Below are 12,853 nucleotides of genomic sequence, written 5' to 3' on the forward strand. Positions count from 1 at the left end.
GTAGGATCTGCTTACCCCCCCCCCCCCCGACTCTCTCCTGATGACGGATGTCAAGAAAGTAAGGATTGGGCATGTCGGATTTCAACAGGCTTGATCCCTTGTTCTGTAGGGAGATAAGCACTGCCACGTGTGTCCGGCAGTGGCTGTTCTTCCTCTCTAAATACAGATTGACCACAGCCCCAACTATACATTACAAGCACTACAACATTAAACTGCAGTCCAATCATGAAAAAATTGTCAAAAATATATACAATTAATTGGTCAGAAATAATTTTATGTAGTCACTCAAAGAATTTTCCAATTTCTTCAAAATGTCCTGAATAAAAACCACAGTTCCCAATTAGAGAATCATGGATACTTATCGAATTACTGGGGAAAAAAATGGGACGTCCAATTTGTGTAATAATGGCGGCTAACAAAAATATAACCCAACTACTGACCAGTTCATAAGAACCTTTATCAGACCACAATCTCCTGCCGGAGCTTTGTGTCCATTCAATGGATGTTTTAGTCACTACCTAATTCTGTGTATGGAGTGAAAAGTGTTTGTGTGGTTTGCAGCTTATCCTTGTTTCGAGCAAACTTAGGGTCTATTCACACGTTACAGACTTTTTGTGTTTTTTGCTATTATAGCACCAAAACGTGTATAGATCCATATAGTTGTTTTAAGTGTGACAATCCAAATGGTGGTCTTTCTCTCTCTATTGAAAGGAATATGCACGCATGGCCCAGCCGAGTTTGCATGTTCTTGGGGTGGTCAGGGGAGATAGCTGTCAGCCGATAGCTGGATATTCAAGGGAAAAAATGATCATGACTGAACTGATGAAGACTAAAAAGTGCTGGTTCCCATGGGGATCCATCATGACCCATTTCCCCCGATCAAAATAGTGTTTTATAGTTCAATAGAATAGACGACAGAAACCAAAAGCTGTTCTTTACTATTTTCCAACACATAATCATTTCTCTAATAGACTTCTGTCTTTTCATCAAGAAATGAAATGATCAACTTGAAATGTTATTTTCTTTTAAGAACTATTCTAATCCTTATTTTATCTGTTGATGCAATCTGAAGAAAAGCATTCTGCTATGCTCATGCAAAGATCACACATTTGCATGTGGTTCACTGTAGACTGTGCATTTGATGTTTTCTTTTATACTTGTACAAATGTATTAAAAGCCCACTCTTAGGTCTATTTGATCTCATTGTGCCCTTACATGGCACTTTTTTTTAATTTATAATTTATTTCTTTTTTGGTTCTTAAAAGAGAATTTATTTTATATATATATATATATATATGTATGTATGTGTGTGGTTTCATTTCGGGTTATTTTTGAATGGGGAAATTTTACCGTGCCTTAAAATATCCTTAAACATAGAGATGCTGGGGGGTTTGAAAATCACAATTAATTATTAATTCTATTATTCTATACATAATTCATAAATAATAAATGGAGATCACAGGAAATAATGAGTTGAAGCAAATGGCTTTTGGCATATTTAGAACTGATATCCTACGACTAGCTTGTCATATACATAAATTATTTCCTTGTAATCTGGAAATTTTAGAATCTTGAAGTGAGCAATAACTCTACTTGATGTATGTGCAACATCTGGACCTTAATTATTTAGGTAAAAAAAAGTTCTACTGCATTGAAAATGGATGCATGTATTGCTATTTTTTGTTTTCAGAAACTGACCACAAACTAAAATTTGTACAATATTTTGTTCACGTTCGCATAAATAGGATTTCCAGAATCTGTTTCATTAATGCAGGCTGTCTATGGCCTTATGGACATGGCCCTGTTACGGAACTATTTGGTATGGATCTGTAATACAGCACCCACAGAATTATCTGAGCCCATACTGCACCTCATTAAGACACACAGAGGTTTGTTTCTCAAGTATTTGACAATCCAATAAAAGAAAAAAAGTGGCATGCTCCGTCACATGCCATATTTCAGAGCTCTTCTCCCCTAGAAGCTTTGCTTCTAGAGGAGAATATGATTCCTCACGGAAGCACCATACAGAAACACACAGAGCGTCCTCCACATGGGCCTGTAGTGACTACATGTGCAACTGTATAGGGCCCGTAGTTTCCATGTGCATGAACCTTACGACTAAAGGTCCTATTACACGGCCCAATATGGATCGTGATAACGAGCGCCGATCAACGAGACAGCTCATTGATTGGCCTTCGTTTGCTTCTTTCACACAGAACACTGATTGGTTATGTCTGGGGCCGAGCGATCGTTAATACGGTCTTTCGTCCCCATACGTTTCTATCATGTCGGCAGCACATCTCCCCGACAACGATAATATTTAATGTTGTATAAACGAGCAGATCAGTTGATGAATAAGCGTTCGCTTGTTGACCGGCTGAACGTTGTCCTGTATACACAGGGCAATGATCAGGAGTGAGCGTTCATATGAACACTCGTTTTACCGATCATTGGCCCTTGTAAAAAAGCAATAAGTTAGTCATAGATATCATTAGATATTTACATCACATGATGCGTAGTGACATGACAGGATTTCTCTGGCTACGCATTTCGTTATGTACAGGTCACTAGTATAGGTGATCTTAAGGATAGCTGCAAATAGTAAACTATTAACCGTGATATGTACATAAGTAGAGGTAGGATTGACGCATATTTTGTATTCCTTGCAACTATGAATTTTAAAAAAAGGAACGGCGTAAAAAGAATTAAATAAAAATTATAACAACAATGAGCATATCAAGTGCAAAACATTTGCACTAAAAGCATAATTTAAAACTAGGTCTGTATCACGTAGAATATATGTTACCACAAAAATCCTTCTGAAAATGAGCATACGTGCCCCCGTACCAATCCTAAAAAAAAATTGTACACAGGTTCTATGTAGATATGCAAACACAGTGAATATTCTGAAACCTTACAACTTCTAAGAATGAGGAGGAATTTTGCATTGATGAAATACCATTTTTTTTTTGTTAAATTCTATTTCGTAATTGACAACCATAAAAAATGTTTCAATTTGGGGAAAAAAAAAGTTCCTTCATATTAAAAGCCAACTTAATCTCTTCTTCACGATTGGGTTGTGGAAATTCGGCCTAGACTGTCTAAGCCTTGTTGATTGTGGTATTTTACAATGCCCGTTTTCTTACCCCTACATTCTTTCCCGGTTAGATTATGGAAATATTCCTTTCACAAATAGTGTAATTTTGGAATTTTGCTATGACATAATCTGGAATATGTTCAACAAGTGCAATCTCAATGGTTCCACAACGTTTCCAGTTTGCTCACCTGTCTCTCAGTTTACACAGATTGATATCTTGACATTTCACCTGCATTGAGCTGAAAGTGTGTGTAATGTATTGATTCAAGAAAGCAGAACAGCAGTAAAACAAACAAATGATACAGTTCCCTCACCACTGGATACAAGGAGAGTATGGATGTGGGTTTAGTACCAGTCATTTCACTCTCAAAATTAGTAGGGAAACATTACTCGTTGCTCAGTTCATTATAGAAACTGTATTTTAGCTGTTTTATAAATCTTTTGTAAATATGGCCAAACATTTTTTGCATTCATTCTTAATTTGTATTACATAGTTGGTAAGGTGGATAACAAGACAAACCCATGTAGTTCTGACTGTAATGGTATGTTCACACGCTAGCTGTCATTTACGTGTGAAAAGGCAGACTGTTTTCAAGAGAAAACAGCTGCCTCGTTTCACACGTAAATGCTCCTCCTCGCATTTTGCGAGCCGTCTGAGACGCTCGTAAATCTTGAGCTGTGCTTCATTGAGTTCAATGAAGAACAGCTCAAATTACGTGGCAAAGAAGTGCCCTGCACTTCTTTGCCGAGGCAGTCCATTTACGCGTCGTCGTTTGACAGCTGTCAAACGACGACGCGTAAATTACAGGTTGACTGCACAGTACGTCGGCAAACCCATTCAAATGAATGGGCAGATGTTTGCCGACGTATTGTAGCCCTATTTTCAGGCGTAAAACGAGGCATAACGCGCCTCGTTTACGTCTGAAAATAGGTCGTGTGAACCCAGCCTTATCCTGCAGTGCTGATCCATAGGATGGTGAGAACAGAACCAAATAAGGTTGGATTACGGGCAGTCCTGACTCCCACTATGGAAATTTAAAATAAATTCCTGGGTGAATCCAAAAAGATCCATTCAAGCATATGGGACCCACCTTTATACTTCATATACCTTTTCTTCTCTCCCCAATGACATCAAGCAGAAGGGGACAAAATTATAAAGCGATGGACCTCAAATCTCCCATGGTGGCCTTGTTCACCATTGAAACCAATCAATGTTCAGCTTTCCAACAGCAATCCAGTTCTTTTATTGGTTGCTGTGGACTACAAAGCTAATTTTTTATTTAGTAGATGGAACTGAGAGTATTATAGGAAGTTAAAGGGGTATTCCGGAACTAAAAAATTACATTTATTTAAATAAAACAATGAAAATGATAAAACTTTACAATGTACTTACGTTTCATCAGATGGCTGTAGCGTCGTATATCCTCCTCCGTCACCGCCCCCTTAGTGAAGCAAAATCTGCACTTCCTGTGCAGACCCGTCCATTTAGTCTTCTGCCTTGCTTCCGGTTTCCGGCTTTCACACTGTACGGTTACGTCACAAATGACGTAACCGTACCACGTGCTTCTTTATCTCAGAGCATGCGTGGTTAACACACTCCACCGCGCATGCTCTGTGAAATTATAACCCCTTATAAATTACCGACGGAATACGAAGTTGCGGGAATAACGGCCGTTTCGGCCGTCTTCCCGACAGGTGCAGGAGCTGTGACAGCTGCTGTCTCGTACAGCAGCTGCCGCAGCTCCTACAGCGGGGACCGATCGCTGTGTCCCCGCTGTCTAACCCCTTAAAAGCCGCGTTCAATAGAGATCACGGCTTTTTAGGGGTTAAGTTACCATCGCCGGCCTGCTACACGATAGCGGCCGGCGATGGTTACTATGGCAACCGGACACCAAACAATGGCGTCCGGCTATGCCATCGACGGAAGCCTAATGGGTCCTGACAAAGTCAGGACCCACTATGCTTGCTGTCAGTGAATAGCTAACAGTTCTAATACACTGCACTACGCATGTAGTGCAGAGTATTAGAATAGCGATCAGGGCCTCCTGCCCTCAAGTCCCCTTGTGGGACAAAGTAATAAAGTAAAAAAAAAAGATGTGTAAAAATAAGAAAATAAAAGTTAAGAAAAATCCCCTTTTTTTCCCTTATCAGTCCTTTTTTATTAATAAAAATATATAAATAAATAAAATATACATAATTGGTATTGCCGCGTCCGTAAAGGCCTGAACTACAAAATTATTTCGTTATTTATCCCACGCGGTGAACGCCGTAAAAGAAAATAATAATAAACCGTACCAGAATCACAATTGTTTGGTTACTTCACCTCCCAAAAAATTTATTAAAAAGAGATCAAAAAGTCGCATGTACCTAAAAATGGTCCTGATCGAAACTACAGTTCGTTACGCAAAAAATAAGTCCTCGCACGGCTTTATTGATGGAAAAATAATAAAGTTCTGGCTCTTAGAATAAGGTAACACAAAAAGTGAATGATTTTTTACAAAACGTATTTTATTGTGCAAACGCCATAAGACATAAAAAACCTATAAACATCTGGTGTCACCGTAAGGCCGAGTTTACACGAGCGTGTGCATTTTGTGCAAGCAAAAAGCGCGGCGTTTTGCGTGCGCAAAAGACAATTAACAGCTCCGTGTGTCAGCCCTTTATGATGCGCGGCTGCCTGGTTTTCGCGCAGCCGCCATCATTATGACACTCCGTTTGGATGTTTGTAAACAGAAAAGAACGTGGTGCTTTTCTGTTTTCATTCATCCTTTACAGTGCTGTTGCGCGAATCACGCGCGTCCCACGGAATTGCTTCCGTGCGACATGCGTGGTTTTCACACACCCATTGACTTCAATGGGTGCGTGATGTGCGAACAGCGCACAAATATAGGACGTCGTGCGTTTCACGGAGCGGACATACGCTGCATGAAAATCACGCCCACCTGGCTGCACGGCCCCATAGACTAACATAGGTCCCTGCGACGCGCGTTGCACGGATGTATAACACGCTCGTGTAAATGAGCCCTAATCGTATCGCCCCGCAGAATAAAGTGAATATGTCATTTATAGCGCACGGTGACGCTGTAACAAAAATAGAATAAAAAAACAATAGTAGAATTGCTGTTTTTTTAGTCACCACGCCACTTAAAAATAGAATAAAAACTGATCAAAAAGCCGCATGCACCCCAAGAAAACTACAATGGATTCCTCAAGGGGTCTAGTTTCCAAAATGGGGGCACCTTTTGGGGGTTTCCACTGTTTTGGTACCACAAGACCTCTTCAAACCGTTTAACCCCTTAATGACCGGGCCATTTTGCACGTTAATGACCAAGGATTATTTTTGTTTTTTTCACGGTCACATTCCAAGAGTCGTAACTTTTTTTTTATTCCGTCGACATAGCCGTATAAGGGCTTGTTTTTTGCGGGACGAGTTTTATTTTGTAATTCCACCATTTTTAGATGCTTTTAATATATTGATTAACTTTTATTAACTTTATTTTAGGAGAGAATTGAAAATAAGCAGCTATTCCAGCATTGATTTTCACGTTATAAATTTACGCCGTTTACTATGCAGCGTAAATAACATGTTCACTTTATTCTATGGGTCGGCACGATTACGGGGATACCAAATATGTAAAGGTTTTATATGTTTTCCTACGTTTGCACAATAAAAAGCCTTTTAGAAAAAAATTACTTGTCTTTGCATCGCCGCATTCCAAGAGCCGTAACGGTTTTATTTTTCCGTCTATGTGGCCGTATGTGGGCTTGATTTTTGTGGGACAATGTGTAGTTTTCATTAGTACTATTTTGGGGTACATAGGACTTAGATTAATTTTTATTTAATTTTTTATAGTGGGAATGGGAGAAAAGAGCGAATTTTGCCGTTGTTTTTTTGGACGCCGTTCATCCAGCGGTTTAATTAATGTGTTAATTTTATTGTTCAAGTGGTTACGATCGCGGGGATACCATATATGTGTATGTGTGATTTGTTTTGACACTTTTACTTTAAAAAAAACACTTTTTGGGCAAAAAAAATAGTTTTATTTGATTTTCACTGTAATTTTTTTTTTGTTTTTTCACCAACTTTATTTAACGGATTGACATTTTTTTTTTAGTCCCACCAGGGGACTTCACTATGCGATGTGCCGATCGCATATATAATGCTTTGGTATACTTCGTATACCAAAGCATTATTGCCTGTCAGTATAAAACAGAGGGAGCTCCCTCCCTCTGTCAAACACATTAGATGCCGCTGTCACTATTGACAGCGGCATTTAATGGGTTAAACTGCCGGAATCGGAGCGCGCTTCGATTCCGGCAGTTGCAGCAGGAGCCAGGCTGTGTATAACAGCCGTGCTCCTGCCGCTGATCGTGTGGGTACACTGGCAGTACCCGCGCCATCACAGGACGGATATATCCCTCCTCCTGCGCGAACTAGCAGCTGCAGAGGACTGATATATCCGCCCTTCGGCGTTAAGAGGTTAAAAACGCAGATATCCAGTGATTTCAGCTTGTGCTATCAGTAATAGAATGAGAGCACCAAAATGAAGACTGAGATTGCAGAAGTTAGTAGAGCTGGGTGTAGTAGGCGGAGCAAGTGCACTGCTGCATGCACATTGCATGCTGGGACTAGAGCAGTGCATGCAGGGAGGAGAAACACAGGAAGAGAAGAGGAATGAACTTACTGAGCAAAACAAACCTCTCAAGGTAAACAATAGGGAGTAATGTTACTAAAACCATTTATTATCAAGAAAAAGCTAGTCAGAGCGCACTAATATATTAATAGAGGAACATTGCATTGATTTAAAAAAAAAAAAAAGGGATTGGAAAACCCCTTTAAATCAGTGACTAAATTAAAATTAAGTATGTACTGTAAGTCAAGTAGGAAGCCATTGAAAGAAAAGTAAAGCTTTAGATGTCCTCTATGGGAACTTTTTGTATATTTTTTAATTTTGAATGTTCTTCAGTGGTTTGATGCCAACAGTGGTGTCATATTGATACAGCTCTCAGAATGACTAATTCTACTGTGTGTAGGTGACAATTAGACTTGTGCAGAGATGTTTGCTGGCAGAAAAGCGCTGAGACATTGGCATTTCGGGTAAATAGTTTAAAGAGGTAAGTTGAACATCTGCAGTACAAGTTATTTAAGTGTTCCTGTAGGCATAAGGGGATTTCTTGTGTTAGTAGGCTATGAGATATTTTCTCATGATGCTTCAAATAAAGTCAGATTTATTATGCAGATCAAGCCATACAGTATTTGCATTTGTGGTTACATTTGAAAGTGTTGTTACAAGGGAAAAACACACTTAATTCTGTTTCCAGTGCAAATATAGATGATGTATGTGTCAGAAAATGATGACAATAAAGATCTGGTTATTACATTTCCGGTAGGTTATTACATAAGGCAAATTAATGGTGTTGTCCCTTGTATAAACCTGTATTGTAACTATTACCGAGGTCCAGCGTTAATATTCTGTATCTTTATAGAGGTTGCTAGTAGTGTAAACACTGGGTTCCTGCCGCATCACACTTTATAAACTGTGCACATTAACATGACATTATCTTTTATGATCTATATCCAGGAAAGAATCAGTCCTAGGACACTGACATTTCTATTGTAGCAAACATGACTCTCTGCATATGTGTATGTGTATTTTTTGGGATACTCTCGTAGGACCAAAAAGTTACCTTGACTTTCATCTGTAAGCCCTTATCTTACCCCATTCCTGCCAGAGCTAAAGCTGCCCATACAATAACTGTCAGCCAATAGCTATTCCTCCTGTTTCCCCATTCCCCTCATACGCATGCTGGGCTTGGCTGAGCAAACATACAATCTAATGTGATACATACTGTACATACATACATCAATAAGAACAGGGTAATAAGTCGCTGCCAGACACAAATAGTGCCAGCTTATATTCATGGAAACAAAGGGCCAGGAATGTTGAAATCTGCAGTCGAGGGAACGTCGGGACACCCTCAAACATAATAGATTGTTGACCGATCCTGCCGAAATCAGTGGGTTCGGTTGACTTTTATCTAATATGTATAGGAACGCTAAGTTAATGGTCATATTGTGGGGCAGTACTTTTATAAGGCTCCTTCCCCTGACACTGAACCCAAAGCATCCCACTAGGAATTTCCCCCAATATTACTCTAGATAACCAAAGGGATACATTCACAAACTTAAATGACGAATGATTTAGGAAGGTATGTACTGTAAGTGTTTTTTAGTAATTTGCCATTAGACCCACTCTTATTGGTGAGTCTCTTAAATCAACTAACAGCTTTGACCTGGAAAAAACTATTCTTACATACGTATATTTCCTGGAGTTAAAAAGTTGCAGACTGAAATCTCTATTCTGTCATTAATTTTCAGACCCCTTGATATTCAGTTTGCAACATGCCCTTAGTTTCAGACTTTTCTCATGTGTGCATGTTTCTCTCCGTAATACATGCTGGATGTGAGGTCTGTGTGTCCAGGATGCTGCTATCGTCACTATCCCTCATTTTTTGCAATAAAATATATAGCATTCACTTTAGTCAAGTTCAGCTGAGCAGACAGCAAAGTAGACCTGTTATGTCCTATGCTAAAGGCAACATACAGGAGGATAGATGTATTATGGTTGCAAAGCGATATAAAATTTAGTAGGACTTCCTTCAGTATTTCATTGTAATAAATTCTCTCTGGACTCTGAGTCCGGCCAGAAATGACCATTTGAACTATATATCCCTGAGTTCAGTGGCCCTAACATTATCCTATGTTGTGCGTTCTTATTTCAGTCATAGTATTTAACAGCCAAGGATCTCCCATGTGGTTTCATACATACTTTCTATGGTACTTATTTTCTCATGATCGCTAGTTCTGCACATTTTAAAACATCATACTTCCCCATAATGAATATAGGGACCTTTGTTATGAGTCTTTACAGGATCTTTGTGATTGTTTGAGAACAGGATGACCAAGCTACTACCATCAGATACTTTTTTTAGTTGCCCTTTGTTGCATGGATAAAGTAAGGTCTCATTTTTATAGCTCAATATATAAGGATTTGTATGTTGTACTAATTCTATACTGCAATAATAATAATAGTTCTATACTGCAGTAAATTCGTACTGTTCAAAATGTAAAAAAATAAAATAAAAATGTCTTATATGCAAATGAGGTCCATACATTTCTTATAAAGATCATTATTTTGCTTTCAAGTCAATTTTTCAAGCAGAAAAACCAAATACCTCTAGTAATTGTCCGGGAAGATCTCCTTATCTGAGTAAGTCAGCGATCATGTTTTGACACTTAATGGAGTGTGGAAGGAGAGGTGATGCCTGGTAGTGTAAGAGTGACACCGCTGCTTCCCCCGGCCTGTATTTCATCACTTACACTTAGAACAATAGTATTTTCTTATCGACTTGACAGGAACATGATTTTGTGCCAATTGTGTGGTAAACCTGTCTACTCTTCCATTAAATAATTCTTTACAAATACATAGCAGCTTACCTGCAATAGAGATATCAGGGGAGAAATAACTCTCAATGGCAGTAAATGCAAACAAAATGCAGTATACTCCACTAATAGGCTCATTGCACCAGTGTGACTTCTCATTATTCACAGCATGTCTCACATTAAATATCATTTAACGCCTCACATCATTCCAGAGAACATTTTCTAACATTAACAGTAGGTATAGAAGGCATTTCATGCCCTAGCTAACAATACAGTAAATAATTTTAATGATTATTAAAGATAATATTCCATTTATTACATAATAAAACATGTACAATTAACTGAAACATAATATAAATATAGAAATGATGCGTTATCAGTAGCAATGGTTGTTATTATGATTAGGTTCTGTTATTATTTTTATTCTTAGTATTGTCATTTGCATTAATATAATATTTTAGCTTCGTACTATTAACTAGTACTTATATGTTATATATTTGTTATATGCCCTAACAGATTTTTATTTAATGGTGGTGCACCTTTATAGGAGTTTTTTTAGGAATAGACATTGGGTCCGATTAGTGGGGTCTGACCATTCTGACCTTGACTTGCCACTATACCAAAGTGGCAGAGGCGCTAGGTAAACCCTATACCTTGGGCTGACTATGTGGGCTCCGAGGAAGTCAAACAGCAGAGAAGTAGACATGGCGCTTTACTAACACCACTGCCATTTTGTTCTAGGTCAGAACACTTGTTGGTCCTCCTTCAAATGTTTCTTAGCCATTTGCAGTAAACACTAAAATTTTAGCATTTAGTTCACTATCCATGGCAGACGGACGCATGGCGATCAGTTGAGAATTACCCCTTTAATGGATGTGCAATGAAAGCCATATTCTGACATACATTTCATCTTTTCTTGCTCACTATATAGATTTTTTTCTATACAATAGATCTTAGGATCTCAACCCCAAGGGTTACATTTCTATAGGGGGTACTCGACCTGTCTTCACGCTGTGCATTTATGTGCAGTACAGTGTACGATCATATCCATGGGTATAATTTAATGTGATTTTTTTCGTAGTATGGCTTAGGAACGTTGAGAAACATTACAATAGATCACTTATCGGTGATAGCTATATGCAGCCATTTGCAGCAATTCTTATAATTTTGACAAGCCCATTTCACATGGATCATGCTCAATTCCAAATTCTTAATTCACTCTTAAAATTTCCTTAGTTTCACCGATCATGTTTAGCCTTACCACCATAAAGACAACTACTTTGAGAGTAATCATCATCTCCCAAGTGAATAGTTATAATAGATTAAGGTGGCCTTTAACCCATAATTTTGCCATCCGGGCCAAAGATTTTGTTTTAATGCCCTAGCCATGTATTTAAAAATGGCTTGAGTGGTTTCTTGCCCCCTGGTAATCTGCGCCCTGCCAGCCCACCCAGCTCTGCCCCTGCTTTATCACCTAAATTTAGTAAGAATTTGGCAGTTAAACGTATTACTGCTTTTAACGAACTGTGCTACCAATTGCATTGGTTACTTATTTTCTATCAGAAACAATAAAAAAAAACACAGCCATTTGTCTTCTAAGCTCGCAACACTGTCACCTGCTCGTCAAATATTTCTTTTGATTCTGCACATGCTGTTTGATCTACTAAAGACCTGTCTTTAATCAGTCTGTACTATTACTTAGCATACCTGCCTGAAGAGCTGCACCTATACTTTGGAATGCTCATTTTTGTTTTATCTTTCTATCCCCTGACTTTCGAGTAGACCCAGAATACACACCTTTTCAATGAATCAGAAACTCTTGAGCTAATTTTTTTTTTTAAGTTCAATTATTGAATTTATGGTTAATCCTGATCAACCACCACCTGAATATAGCTCAATATTAGATATCTAGTAATACGGGCAAATGTCTGACTTTGGCAGGACATTGTTTGAACAACTGGACGATGACTGCATGCACGGCCACGTCCGATTACTGTTTCATTGTAACTATTGCATGTTTCAACCAATGGCATATTTTCCAGATTTAGATGAAGTGCTTTACGATTTTAAATATACTGTATTGTACACCCAGTTGTACCCATTGATTATATTTGAACCAGACTAACTATTCATCCAAATGACAGTTTTCTATGAACCAGATTGACCTTGTATGTGCTTATTATAATTAACAAAAAAAGTGATAATTTTCTTAATAATTTTATGTAAATGTTACTTGAAGTAAAAAAAAAAAAATGGCAGAAATTGGGTGCCTCATTATCCAAAACCTATATTAATTGACTTCGTATGAAATT

At 38.3% G+C, this 12,853-nt stretch overlaps 1 protein-coding gene across 3 annotated transcripts in view; it reads left to right on the plus strand.

Moving 5' to 3' along the window:
* TRPS1 (transcriptional repressor GATA binding 1) overlaps nt 1–12,853 on the plus strand; it is a 255,001-nt gene that overhangs the window by 105,371 nt on the left and 136,777 nt on the right. The window lies entirely within an intron of this gene.

Source organism: Rhinoderma darwinii, chromosome 5 (genome assembly GCF_050947455.1).
Source record: "Rhinoderma darwinii isolate aRhiDar2 chromosome 5, aRhiDar2.hap1, whole genome shotgun sequence".
In the NCBI taxonomy this organism is placed as follows: domain Eukaryota; kingdom Metazoa; phylum Chordata; class Amphibia; order Anura; family Rhinodermatidae; genus Rhinoderma; species Rhinoderma darwinii.